At 40.3% G+C, this 14,929-nt stretch overlaps 1 long non-coding RNA gene across 1 annotated transcript in view; it reads left to right on the plus strand.

Moving 5' to 3' along the window:
- The first annotated feature begins 12,723 nt into the window (after positions 1 to 12,723).
- Positions 12,724 to 14,929, plus strand: part of LOC123520755 — a 57,743-nt gene continuing 55,537 nt past the window's right edge. Inside the window, exon 1 of the long non-coding RNA XR_006679359.1 lies at positions 12,724 to 12,787. This is a non-coding gene — a long non-coding RNA (uncharacterized LOC123520755). The remainder of the gene's footprint in view (positions 12,788 to 14,929) is intronic.

Genomic DNA, 14,929 nt, shown 5'->3' on the forward strand with positions numbered 1-14,929 from the left:
TGATTAAAAAATCAGTGTGTGTGCGTGTGTGTTTATGTGTGATGGAGCATTAACAAACGTATTCATTAGGAAAAAAAGACACGGCACACGAGGTTTTCATCACTGACAGTACACTCATTCTTTGGATGGAGATTAATAAACCTATTTGTCACTTGCTGCAATGTTTAAGGAGTCTTAAAAAATCGTGGAATCTTCCATGATTCAAAAGAAAGGTAAAATATCTCAGATCGATATGAAATGTGTGCATCATTATTCTTTTAAATAAACTACATTATATTTTTGCATAAGATAGAATACATCAGTAAAGCTAGACCAGAGAGAGAGAGAGAGAGAATATCATAACATCGGGAGTCTTCTTAGCATAGGCAAACGGTTAGTTGACTTAATGTGATGGATGTTGTTTTGTGGAAGCGACAATAAAGAAGCTTTATAGGGTGAAGTCTTACACCTGATACCGTAAACACCATTCATTGCTTCCCACGGCATACTATATCTGAACCAACGCGATCGTAGCTAATGACTGAACGTTGTAGGGGAGGCGTGGTCCTGTGAAAAGTCTAGATATAATTACGTTGTATGGTTGTGAAAATAATAAACACACACACACACACACACACACACACACACACACACACACACACACACACACACACACACACACACACACACACACACACACACACACAGTATATTAAATTAAGAATGGGATTTTTTTTTTTTTTTTTGTGTGTGTGTGTGTGTGTGTGTGTGTGTGTGTGTGTGTGTGGTACATAGTTATGGACTCTAAAAGCTGAGTTTTCCTCATACGAAAACATTTATTCTGTTTTCAGAAACAAAGTTTAATTTTGCTTACATGTATAGAGCGTTATCTAAAAGTTACTTTGCTACGGACAACACTTTTCTAATAATAAATTGCTCTCTCTCTCTCTCTCTCTCTCTCTCTCTCTCTCTCTCTCTCTCTCTCTCTCTCTCTCTCTCTCTCTCTCTCTCTCTCTCTCTCTCTCTCTCTCTCTCTCTCTCTCTCTCTTCATCTACGTAACAGGAAATAAAATTCATTAGGGGTCTCTGGTTTATCGTGGCAAATATAATCCTTTGATATGGACCGCTCCACTCCCTGCAAAACTAAAACCAACAAGAAAAAAGTAAATATAATACATAGATGAAGAAATTCATGAAGCTGGCTTACCTAAAAAATACTCAGTGCTTATCTAATTGACGGTTTATACGCACACATTTACCGAAAAAAAAATGCATCCCTCCATTTCAATTCACTATTTATATTATTTCAATTTTCGACGAATAACGAGATCTGTCAAAAAATGCTCTAGAATATTTCTTTATTTAATATTTGAACTCCAGCCCGGCGTGCACGTGCTACAGCTTCACTGCACTGGCTTGCGGGGTCAGTAAGTTGTGGTGTGACCCGGCCAGGGTCTCTAGGCTTTGTGTGATGCACTCGTAATCTGAAAACGTTTACCTTGTGGCATGAGACCTTATATCCATGAGTGTGTGTGTGTGTGTGTGTGTGTGTGTGTGTGTGTGTGTGTGTGTGTGTGTGTGTGTGTGTGTGTGTGTGTGTGTGTGTCAATATGTCTTCCTATATATTTATTGAATAACTTACACACACACACACACACACACACACACACACACATTGTTATTATTATCATCATCATTATTAATATTATATGTTTATTAACCACACCTACAAGTGATGTAAATAGAAATCTGGTTCATAAAAAGGATTCTTAAAAAAAAAAAATTCATCCATTGTAGTCTATAAAAAAAAATAACCACGAATAAAAGAAAACTCAAATCAAACCCCAAAACTTTAAGACATTAAAACAAAGAACCAGTGACGATTTAACAATAAAACCTACGGGGAACTTAAATCTTAAACAATATTATAGATAAAATCTAGTGAAACTAACTCAATATGCATATAAACATATAAAACTTAAAAGGAACGTTTAGAAGACTATAAAAGATTAGACGATATTAAATGACAATCTTGCGATAACGTACGATAAAGAAACATTTGAAAAGGACAGAAATTGAAAATAAAATGCTACTAGGTAAGGATCGAACGAAGACACTGATTATTCTAATATAAGTTATAAAAAATTTCCTTAAAAATCAACATGATTCAGAACTCTAAGTTTGGGCTATAAACACATCGAGACTTATAGATTATATAACTTCTCTCATTATCATCATATCTATCTGAGAATAGGTCTTGGATGTGAACAAAATTGTACATTTCTCTCAGATGTTGGATGAAGATACAGTGTTGTGTTACATGTCCTTTTGTTTGTATTTCACCACAGGGACAAAGTCTTTCTTCTAATGGCAATCTCCTTCTACTTGTTGTGTTCCACCTTCCCACCTCTGCTGCGAGTGAATGGGCCGACACACGGAACCTCGTGAACGTAGCGCAGTGGTGTTATTTACATGTTTCTTTCCCTTGTACAAGTATACTGAGTGAAGAGAGAGGTCTGGTTGGATTTCTTTATGTTATTCGTTTTGATGAAGCTGAATTTAAAATACCAACCTTTAACTCTCTGATTCCCTCTGCAATGTCATCGTGTACAACATGTAACAAGTTGTCTATATAAATTCGGGTCTGGTAATCATGATCCATGGCAATCTTTAAGGACAGTGCAAGTGGGTCATCCTGCATTCTGTGTCTTTCTCTCCACATCTTAGAAAAGAAGTGCCTCTGCCTGCTCCTAACTAATGCATGTAAGGGTGGATAACCAGTCTCCAGGTAGCAAACATGTTGTAAGTCTTACATCTAATAAACACTAAAGTGAACTATTGTACAGTTTTATAACCGGCCTTAGATCCGCATTCAGCCAGGACTCACAGCGGTATATAACAGCTGACATTAAACAAGCGTCAAACACTCGTTTTTTTTTTTTTATTTGAAAGTTAATATCATTGTTCTTTTTTTTTAAAAGGAAATAAATTTCATAACATGACCCATCTTAGAATCGGCATGAGTCCTGACTGACGCCGAGACCGATCCATCAGCTGTGAAAAGGGAGCCAAAGTATACATAGCCAGTGTACCGTTCAACCACCAACCCATCAATATGTATAGACTCGTTGCTCTCCGGAGTGCCGTGTATCACAAAGAATTTAGTCTTAGAATCGTTCACCTTCATACCTTACTCATTGCAAAATCGTGTCATGACTGAAAGCTTCCTATTCATTCTTTCTCGCGATGTTGACAACAGTACAATATCGTTCATGAGCACCAGGATGTGTAACCATTTTAAAAACCCTTCATCCTCAATGTTTTCTTTCACTAATTTAATCAAATCATTGACATAAATCACAAAAAGTAGGCAGGGTGTAGGAGAGCTTTGGGGAACACCAAGCGTGATAGCAAACACTGCAGTACCGATGATACTTTCGGTCACACTGTTCATAGGTCAATAACACCCAACATCACCATGCCGCAACCCAAACGTTTAAAAATCCGTATGAAAACGTATCTTGGTACCAAATCGTACGCTTGGCTAAAAATCAATAAAAGTAACAGATATTTTTTTCTTTACTCTATGACTAAATCAATGTTACAACGTGCTCTAGACAACCACGTCCTCTTTGTGCCCCCGCTTGCTCCCGATACGGCGTGAACCAGCGTTCTAACCTCGAACACAATACCATATCAAATAATTTGGAAATGCTATTTATTGCACTAATGTCTCGATCTAAAGTTCCTTGCGTCTTTGCCATCACCTTTCTTATGTATGGTGAAAACTTTAGCCACTTGTCCTGGAAATAGGATATAGTGCTGAAGTAAAGACTATATTAAACAGCGATACGATAAGCATTAGCCAGTGTAAAGGTAACAAACAGCCTTAAGACTCCAGGTGCGATACCATCCGGACTGCAAGCTGTGTCCGCTTTGATTTTATGAACCTGAGCACTGACCTCACCAAGGGTGATCGGATCATCTAAAACGGGAATCGAAACCGACTGCATTCGTCAGTTAGATTATCTCTGGCAACGCCCAATAATTCTACATAGAAATTCCTAAATTCATCAGTAGGCTTCACACCTGTATGGATATCTTCCTGCAAACAGCCTTTTCAATTAATGGCCTGCCACACCCAGCTATTGCTCCTGTCCTGGAGCAACCTGTCCCAGCGAGCAAGGCTGCTGTTACTATGAGCACCGACTCGACCCTCTTCTCTCACTTCACGGCTGCTTCTCGCACACTCATACGTACAAGACATTAGAAATATTTTGGACAAAGTTGTTTACATCATTTACATTTTCATAATTAGATACATTAAGATTATTAACATTTAAAAGGAATGTATCATTAATAATTCAACAGAAGTTAATGGCTCTGCGAACCAGAGGATCACGTTGCTCATTACTGATCAGTGACGCATGACCGCCAAGGTATTGTGATTGCAATGTCGCACGCACTTCTTAGTTATATACTTAAAAGGTTAACTCCATACACGAATTACTTTCTAAATTTAATTACTAAAATTAAATAAAACAACACGATACACAACTCCGAATGCACGTACGAGATGTTCTAATATCAATTACGCATGAAGCGTTCAGCAATGTACCTGGACTTCCTTCAGCAAGGCTCTCTGATTTCTTCTCTCTTCCTAGTGCCCAGCTGTTGCTTATATTTCAGTTTTCTTCACAACTATTCTGCCCCGAACCGTTATTACCTTTAGAGTTCATTTTCGTATCTTTCTCCCATATAGATCCTTCTTAATCTCCTCCTTGATTCACTGTCACCTGATGTTTCCACGTCTTACTTATCGTCAGCTGACCTGTTTGCTCGTCGCCGGTCACGTTGCCCTTCTGACAGTGTTTGCTGGACCCAGATGTGGGGAGAAGTTTCTCGAATCTTCTCTCCTGTTTCGTCACTTCTCAGAACTTGCTTGTAGATTTCTAATTTGCCTTTACATCCTTAGCTTGTTTAATTTCGACTGTTTCATTTTGACATTATTTATGTATCTGTCATTATTATTTGTCTCTTGCCGTCTTCTACTGCGTCCGTGGAAACTTTCCGGGTTTGGTATCTGCTATTCGTATTATCTACCCTTCGTATTTGTCTTTTGCCGGCTTCTACTTCTGCCTCTGCCTGCGTGGGAGCTTTCCGAGCTTGGTATCTGTTATTCGTATTATTTGTCCTTCGTATTTGTCTTCTGCCGGCTTCTACTTCTGCCTCCGTGGAAAGTTCCCGGCCTGGATGCTGTTGTCATACTCGTGGTTCACCGGCATGTGATCTGTATTGTTATCATACTATTTGCTTTAAGTATCTACCGTTTGCTCGTCCCACGGGATCTTCTGCTTCTCTGTCTATTCTTCCCTTCCTTCTATCTTCTGCCTCTCTTACTACCATTTGTTCTGTTTTTGTTTTTGTGCCTTTTTTTCTACTTTCTCCTGCTCCTGCGTCGTCTCAGGTCACAACAAAGGTGACAAGCTCTCTTATACAAACATTCTAAACTAATAGATGGAACTTTAATATCAATGCTGATTGGAGCATGATTCGATGGTAAGCTTTCCAAATTATGTACACGAAAGGACTTTACGTTACTCATAGCTGCACATGACACTAAACCCACACATCGAATTCCGAAACCCAACTTTCACCTTTCCGATACGTATTTTCACTTTTGAAATAGTTAGTTGGTATTCTTAGATTATTTATAACCAGTAGCTTGTTGTCTATACATATTGTGGATAACACGTACGCATTATCGTTAGGGTTGTAAACACACACAAACACACACACACACACACACACACACACACACACACACACACACACACACACACACACACACACACACACACGGAGATCGATCTATGAGCTCTGAGCTCGCTCCATAATGGGGAAGCCTGGCAGGCGATCGTGGTGAATTACGTACCATAATGTAGTGGTTAGCACACAGGGCTCACAACCAAAAATGGCCAGTATTCGAGTGTCAAGCGCGGTGAGGCAAAATGGGCGAGCCCTTATAGTACCATATACCCCGTTCACCTTGCTGCTAGTAGGTACGAGATGCAACTTGAGGTGGTGTAGCCTCCCTGTTCCGATGCGTGGCGTATGTGATCTCAGTCCTACTCGAGCTCTGAGTTCTCCCGTATAGGAACGATTGACTGGGTGACCAGTAGACGATAGTAGGTGAATTACATATAATATTTTATCATAGTTTATAATAAGGCACCATTTTCTTTCACTAACTGACAATGATTATACCCCATTTTCTTTGACTCCCTTCCCTGGGTGTTCTAAATCAGAGCTGGGAACGAGCAATATATATATATATATATATATATATATATATATATATATATATATATATATATATATATATATATATATATATATATATATATATTTTTTTTTTTTTTTTTTTTTTTTTTTTTTTTCCACATGAACTTGACAAGAACTTCCGAGTCTTTACATTTGTTAACAAGGAATGCACTATGATTATTGTATTTAGTGATCCAAGTTGTAAAAAATCAATTCAGATAAGTAATATTTCATATTCTTTAGTCATATAATTGATAAATTAATGTTAATAGTGTAGAAAATACCTCTTGCTCTATAATATAATGCCGATGAGTTAAAAAGTGATTCGGTGTCCTATTTAGTTAAGAGTTGAGATGCGCCGGTAAAGAGCAGCGGCGGCAGAGGATCACGGACGGGAAAGACGGAGACGAAAGATGGAGTTGATTCCAAGTCACTCTTGGTGTGTCTTCTGAAACGTCTTGTCTTCTCACCACTACTATTTTCTAATGCTACATAGATGATTAGCCAGTTCCCAAAAAGTGTCTCATGTTAACAATGTAGAAATCTTGTTAATCGGTTATTAGAAGCGTGAAAATCCGGCGCAGAAATGTTTCAGAATATGGTCCTTTCGCGTCCCCTTCACCGAGCCTCGACTCTCCTTATTCCTCCTCGTGACTTGTAGTCTTTATGAGGTGGCTTGCTGTCTGTGGTAATTAATATGATGGAATTTCTAGCTAAACTCACACTCAGCGGATTTTAAGATTCTATCGTGACTCCTTGGATCCTACAGGACAAGAGCAACGCATTCTGAAACACTTTTGCGCTTCACAACGATTGTTTTTCAAAGACTTTAATTGAGGTTTTACTTATTTCTAAGAGTGTTATTGTTCTAGTGATAAATTATCAAGATTTCCTCTTTGTTAACAGGAAAAACGCTCTTGAGAACCCGATATGTCATCTCTGTGGCCTTTGAGAGAAAATTTACATAAAGACCAAAGTGTTTCAGGATACCAGCCAGAGTTCCGTATCGAAGCATCCACGGGCTCTTGCTCCTCCGCGTCCACTTTGCATTTACATCCAGTAGCGAAGAAAAATTAATATGATTAATGACGCAAACTGCCATTTTTCAGAGTGCACCAGCAAAAAGAATGCGAAGATGAAAATGGTGGCATGTGTATTCGGTAGAAGAAAAAATTGGAAACAAGAACAAAGGGGAAACCTGAAGAATTTACATGAAAATCGGAGAAAAACCAGACGATATGCAAACATTAAGAAACATTGGCTCCAGGAAAGCGAGGACGAGGGAAAGAGGAGAAGGAAAAGCGATTCTTCAGCACTATTTATGAAGTTTTAATCTTTTCATGTGACTTTTTCTGTTATTTTTTTTTCATGTTCAAAAGGAAGTCAGTAGAAACCATAACAACAATAATGTGTTATGATAGTCGTGAAATGTTCCGTGCATTAGTCCGCGTTGCCTTCCGCTCATCCACTGCCCAATATATCCTCACTTATCCATAAAAACAATCAAATTTCCCATCACATTTCAATCTATTTATCTATATATTCCATCTATTCCTATTCGTTTTTTTTTTATTCTTCATTATCATTCTTTTTTCTTTTCTTTTTTTTTTTTCTTTTTTTAGAGAAAGGTCGATCACTTTCTGTTCACGTCATCAGCAGCTCGTTCATCCAAGCTGCCATGCACCAAGCGAGATGATCCATTCGACAAGGGACCCAGGAGGAGGATATAGATGAACTCATAATTCATAACTTATCAGCAGAGGCGGGGAGGTGAGGGTGGTGGCTGACTGGTGAGGAAAGAGAGGGAGGCTGATTGGAATAGGAAGGAAAGGGAGGTGAATATGCTAGTGGTGGTGGTGAAGGAAGGTGAGAAAGGTAAAGGTATAGATAAGATATGGAGGAGAGAAAGATGGAGGTGGTGGTGAGAGAGGGAAGAGGAAAGATGGAAGAGGTATTAGGGGGAGTTAGTAGAAAAAGGTAGAGGCAGTGGTGATGTGGGAGGAAGGAAAAAACGTGGAAAATAAAAAGGCTAGGATAGAATGATAATAATACCCAGGGAGGAAGAGAGGCAATAGATGAAGATGATTGGAGGACTAAGTGGTTTACTCTTACTTTCAAAGGAAGACAGAAAATTGCATCTGATTTTAATCCTTAGAATTTGTCGTCAGAATCCCTTTGATGTGAATGGAATCAACATAAACCATGTCTGTTTTGTTGCTGCTTCCGTTTTGCCCTTCTAGTTGGAGGCTCGAGGAAATCAAGTTAGAAAAATATGGACCAAAAATTGATTCACAAATTGAAAAATAAATGAGTGGAGCAGGTTTGATAAGGCAACGAGACAGAGAGAGAGAGAGAGAGAGAGATTCTAATTTGTTACCTCCAGTAAGTGATTCGCCAGAACTTTCTATCATATTGAAGTACATTAGCATTTCATCTGCAAGTTATGTAAGTTAGGTTTAGATTAAATTTCTTCATTTAATTTAATTTCTTTGGTGCTCTCATCCTAGTGTAGATTACGAGTGGAAAGTTCATCTTATTTTTGCCCAGAAATAGATGGCCACAGTATGGAAATTATTAGATTATGGTTATTTCCATAATTCCCAAAACCTTATATATGAATACCGGCACTGAACCTTTAAGAATCACTAAAGCTACTTTATATCTTCTCATATTGCCACGGAGCATCACGATTCCTTTCATCGTTTTACCTGATCAGTGACCACAGCTGGATTCCTTTCCACACGCCCAGAATAGTCGTGTGCGTGGGAGGATTCCCTGCTTGACTTGTGATTACCAGCTGTGCCCTCCCGGAGAGAGCTTGGTACTCACTAGGCCCAATCCATAGATACATCTGAGGCCTCGCGCGCGCATGCACACAAACACACACACACACACACACACACACACACACACACACACACACACACACACAGGAGGGGAGAGACTAAAGGATATGGATCTACCAATCCTGGAACAGAGAAGAGAGAGAGGGGATCTGATACAAGTTTATAGATTGATCAACGGAATGGATAAAGTGGATAATGAGAAACTGATCCTGAGAGAAGGATATGACATTCGAAGCACAAGATCGCATAGTAAAAAACTGAAGAAGGGAAGATGTCTGAGAGATGTTAAAAAATATAGCCTCCCGCAAAGATGTGTTGAGACTTGGAACAGTTTGAGTGAAGAAGTGGTGTCAGCAACGAGTGTGCATAGTTTTAAAGAAAAATTGGATAAGTGTAGATATGGGGACGGGGCCATACGAGCGTAAAGCCCAGGACCTGTAAAACTACAACTAGGTAAATACAACTAAGTAATTACACACACACCGCGTAGTGTAGTGGTTAGCACGCTCGGCTCACAACCGAGAGAGTTCGGGTTCGAATCCCTGAAAGCGGCGAGGCAAATGGGTAAGCCTCTTTAATGTGTGGCCCCTGTTCACCTAGCAGTACATAGGTACGTGATGTAACTCGAGGGGTTGTGGCTTCGCTTTCCCGGTGTGTGGAGTGTGTTGTGGTCTCAGTCCTACCCGAAGATCGGTCTATGAGCTCTGAGCTCGCTCCGTAATGGGAAAGGCTGGCTGGGTGACCAGCAGACGACCGTGGTGAATTACACACACACACACACACACACATTGAGACTGAGACTTAATGTTTAGTACTAAACTCGACGAAACTTTCCAGATAACTATCCCCCTCTTCTTCAATGATACTCAACTGTCATCATCTTCTACGGTGAACTTCCTTGGTCTGCCCTTTAAGAATGATCATAACCGGAAATTTCACATATCCCCTTCAGCTATAAATTTTTTTTTTTTAGTGAAGGTAGGCGTTATGGCTCCTTTCCTCATGTTTTTCTCACCCCTTCACCCTAGCTGGTAACTCTGTACAGGGGCTTTATCCGTCCATGTATGCCGTATGGGGTTACTTCATATGTATAGTGGAGTTCCACTGCATACCTCCCTTCCCCCAGTTACCTTGCTGATCACAACTTTCTTCTTTTCTTCATCCCTATTTTCTTCACCTCTAATGCAATCATTCATTTTTGGGATAAATTCTGGAACACTCTGTCTTCTAGATTTCTTCCTTCCTATGACTCAACTTTTTCATGAGGGAAATTTCAAGGCACGTATCATCAGTATTTCGATAAACCTTTTGATTTCTTAGTAGGGTCTGACACTCAGTAGACTTTTTTTCGAAGGTTTTTATTGCCTTTGGTCAGTGCCCTACTAACACACACTCACACACACACACACACACACACACACACACACACACACACACACGCCCGGTAGTTCAGTGGTTAGAGCGCTGGCTTCACAAGCCAGAGGACCGGGGTTCGATTCCCCGGCCGGGTGGAGATATGTGGGTGTGTCTCCTTTCACGTGTAGCCCCTGTTCACCTAGCAGTGAGTAGGTACGGGATGTAAATCGAGGAGTTGTGACCTTGTTGTCCTGGTGTGTGGTGTGTGCCTGGTCTCAGGCCTATCCGAAGATCGGAAATAATGAGCTCTGAGCTCGCTCCGTAGGGTAACGTCTGGCTGTCTCGTCAGAGACTGATCAAACATTGAAACACACTGCGTAGTGTAGTGGTTAGCACGCTCGACTCAATCGAGAGGGCCGGGTTCTAATCCCGGTAAGCGGCGAGGCAAATGGGCAAGTCTCTTAATGTGTGGTCCCTGTTCACCTATATAGCAGTAAATAGGTACGGGATGTAACTCGAGGGGTCTCGCCTTTCCCGGTGTGTGGAGTGTGTTATGTGGTCTCAGTCCTACCCGTAGATCGGTCTATGAGCTCTGAGCTCGCTCCGTAATGGGAAAGGCTGGCTGGGTGACCAGCAGACGACCGAGGTGAATCACTCATACACACACACACACACACACACACACACACATATAGTTTGTATGAATCTATCTAAAACATGTGGTGGTTGTACAGAATTCGTCATAAACTCACTACTGAAGCAATGTTAACTCTGTACTACACATTATGCTACTCAGAAATCATGTATTGCGTATCTGCTCAACTTGGCCATCATTTCTGGATAGCATCTTTAAATCTCAAAAAGTTATTTTAAGAGTATTAACATTCAAGAAAAAATATGATTCAACTAAACATTCATTTTCATCTCTAGGATTGTTACAAGTTCCATATATACATACATAAATACTTTATTTTGATTACAGTTTTGAATTGTATAAAAAGTAATGATAATATTTTTGCAGTACAAGATCATGCTCATAACACCAAAAAGGAACCAAATGAGCCTAATATGTTCACCATTTAGAACAACTCTGTTTCGCAATTTTCTTCTGTGTTTTGGCTCGGACGTCTGGAACTCGATACCTAATAGAATAAAGCATCACCTAAACGGATGTACTCTGAGTAACTTCAAGTAAAAAAGAAAATTATAATTATATACATTTTTACCGCTTAACCGGCACATGAAATGGAAGCTCAGACTTTATAGTACGAGTATGTTGTATTATGGTGTATGGGTATAGAATGTGTGTAAGAATGAGAGCTGGAATTTATATGTGTATGTGTTTACATGCGTATATGTATTTGTGTATATGTGTGTGCTTATATATGTATGTAGGTATGTATTTCCATATATATGCATTTAAGTTAGAGTTTTGTGTATAATATATTACCTAGTTTTAAGTATATCCTAAGTATGTAAATAGAGGTATAATGTATTTTTATTTGCATTAAGTTCCACATGGATGAAGTATATATATGTTCTTTTTAATCATTAGGTCAGCTGAAGAGTTTCCTCTGCAGACCTTCCATAGGATATGTAATAATGTATGCATATACATTGTGGGTTTTTCATTGCAATAAACTATTTGAACATGAATTTGAACTTGAACACACACACACACACACACACACACACACACACACACACACACACACACACACACACACATACATGCTCATTCACTCCACATTTGCCAGGCAAGGACAGTAACGGCTCGCTCATCAGTGATAATGTTTATCTTGTAAATAGGAGTTTACATCAGTTGTTACGATGACCTCATATTTTTCTTCTATTTTTGAGTCTCATTATGAGATTCAGAATATAGTAAAAACGCATTATTTGTTAGTAATTTGAAAATTTGTCAGTTATATTGTCATTTATTTTCCATAATGATTATATCTAAGAAATCTAATGTAGTTACCCTTCAGATAATTCGTTTTTGGTGACAGCCGTGGTACCATTTTCTGTTATCCGCGTTTGGCCCAACAGATGGCACTGTTCCGGTAGTTATATAGCTTTTAGAGGTGCTTGAAACTGTCTAGCGACTCGGTGCCCCTGCTCACCGTGCGCCAGTCATCAGTGTTCATGTGCTGACTGAAGCTTCGAAGACTGGAAACGTTCAAGTTAGTGGTACCGAGAGTCCGGCCTTGTTGCGTGTGGCTGAGTGGCATTCCGGGCTCAGCATCAAACCAGGGACGTCCTCTAAGCACTGTGCTGAGGAGGTGAGACCATCATTTAATTGTCTTTCTTTTCCTTCCTCTTTGTAAGGTAACATTGAACACAAATACTGAAATGGTTCACTCTAGAGTCTAGACTTTACCTATAGTGCTTTAATGGGGAGGGTACAGTATATCACTTGCTGCTCTCAGTGTTGGTGTACTAACAAATCACTTGTCTGTCACTTCTGAATTATGAAGAGCCTCCTGTTATTTTGTTATCGTGGTTGGTAAGAGGTTTTACCGTCATTTATCCGGAGGGAGTGTTATGACAAATAGCGCCACCGTGTCTGCGACGCATGCACTGAAAGATAGACGAGCAGTTTCTTAATTATCCAAATTCCTTCCTTATCTCATTTTTTTTACCAATACACCACCACCACCACCACCACCATCACAACAGCATTACACCACCACAGCCACCATCATTGTCACCATCGCAACTATTCTGGAACAACTGGAACAATTATCATATTTAAATGTTATCATTGATTTTTCTTCTGATTCAGGTTTTCAGTAAGAACACACACAGGTAGATAGAGGTAATTGTGAGAATATTCATCTCTCCACAAGGGACAATAATAGATAGATAGAGGTAATTGTCTTTCCTCAAGTTAGTTAGCCTAAATTACCGGAATCCCAAGTTTCCTTAAATATGCACCACCTACGTATCATACCCGTATCGGAAACATATCTGCAGACTCTGAAGCTCATTTGCAACTCTCTGAAGCGAAGCATGGAGAGAAAGTTATAATTAAGAATTACGCTTCTTTCACTTCTCTAAAGTTGAAGTGCGAGGTGTCTTCAGCTTGGACTCTCAAGCTGTGCACCATTCATGACCATCGCAAACTTCGCCGCTGAATTTCTAAAGTGTTTTTGAAAAGTGTGTGTCTTTCAAGGAAAGGCTCAGGCTTTCTACTACACAAAGGATCATTAAATAAGGCAAGCATCAGTTTTCTTAGCTAGGGTTGAATTTCAACAAGTAACTGCTTTATGTAAAGATCGAACTCGCACCATCACGACCACTTTACCGCTATCCAACCCCCTGTGGCTTTCAGTAGGCGGTTGACGGGCTTCATTATAAGATATAGTGAGATGTTCTCAACATTAATTGTTCACTCTCTACAGAAGACAGAATGCATTCGTTAATATACTAAGCAAGGAACAAAGAAATGACGGGAGGGAAGGAGGGGACTGGAGGCCGCCGTCGTCCCAATCATTGTTCTCCTCGATCAGCAGGTCTGCTAGTTTGGCCGTATGTAGATCCCTTTCATATCTTAATCCATCCTGATCTAATGATGAAATGGCTACTAACAGAATCAGCAATGGAAGGTAGATGGGGCTTTGAACGTAGAGTTGAAGCTGATAGTAAATTTAATTTTGGTGCACTACTATATACGCAACCGAGTATGAGAACCCCCTCGTGTGAAGGGAACGACGATAATATTCATTCTCGAGGAGGAGGAACAACTACGATTTTCCTCAGATTTGATTAACTAAATTAATGGTATCGTTAACCATCCTAGGGCTAAACACACACAAATACACAAACACACAAGCCAGAGGACTGGGGTTCGATTCCCCGGCCGGGTGGAGATATTTGGGTGTGTTTCCTTTCACGTGTAGCCCCTGTTCACCTAGCAGTGAGTAGGTACGGGATGTAAATCGAGGAGTTGTGACCTTGTTGTCCCGGTGTGTGGTGTGTGCCTGGTCTCAGGCCTATCCGAAGATCGGAAATAATGAGCTCTGAGCTCGTTCCGTAGGGTAACGTCTGGCTGTCTCGTCAGAGACTGCAGCAGATCAAACAGTGAATTACACACACACACACACACACACACACACACACACACACACGGCCCGGTAGCTCAGTGGTTAGAGCGCTGGCTTCACAAGCCAGATGACCAGGGTTCGATTCCCCGGCCGGGTAGAGATATTTGGGTGTGTCTCCTTTCACGTGTAGCCCCTGTTCACCTAGCAGTGAGTAGGTACGGAATGTAAATCGAGGAGTTGCGACCTTGTTGTCCCGGTGTGTGGTGTGTGCCTGGTCTCAGACCTATCCCAAGATCGGAAATAATGAGCTCTGATCTCGTTCCGTAGGGTAACGTCTGGCTGTCTCGTCAGAGACTGCAGCAGATCAAACAAGATCAA

Source organism: Portunus trituberculatus, chromosome 47 (assembly GCF_017591435.1).
Source record: "Portunus trituberculatus isolate SZX2019 chromosome 47, ASM1759143v1, whole genome shotgun sequence".
Lineage (NCBI taxonomy): Eukaryota > Metazoa > Arthropoda > Malacostraca > Decapoda > Portunidae > Portunus > Portunus trituberculatus.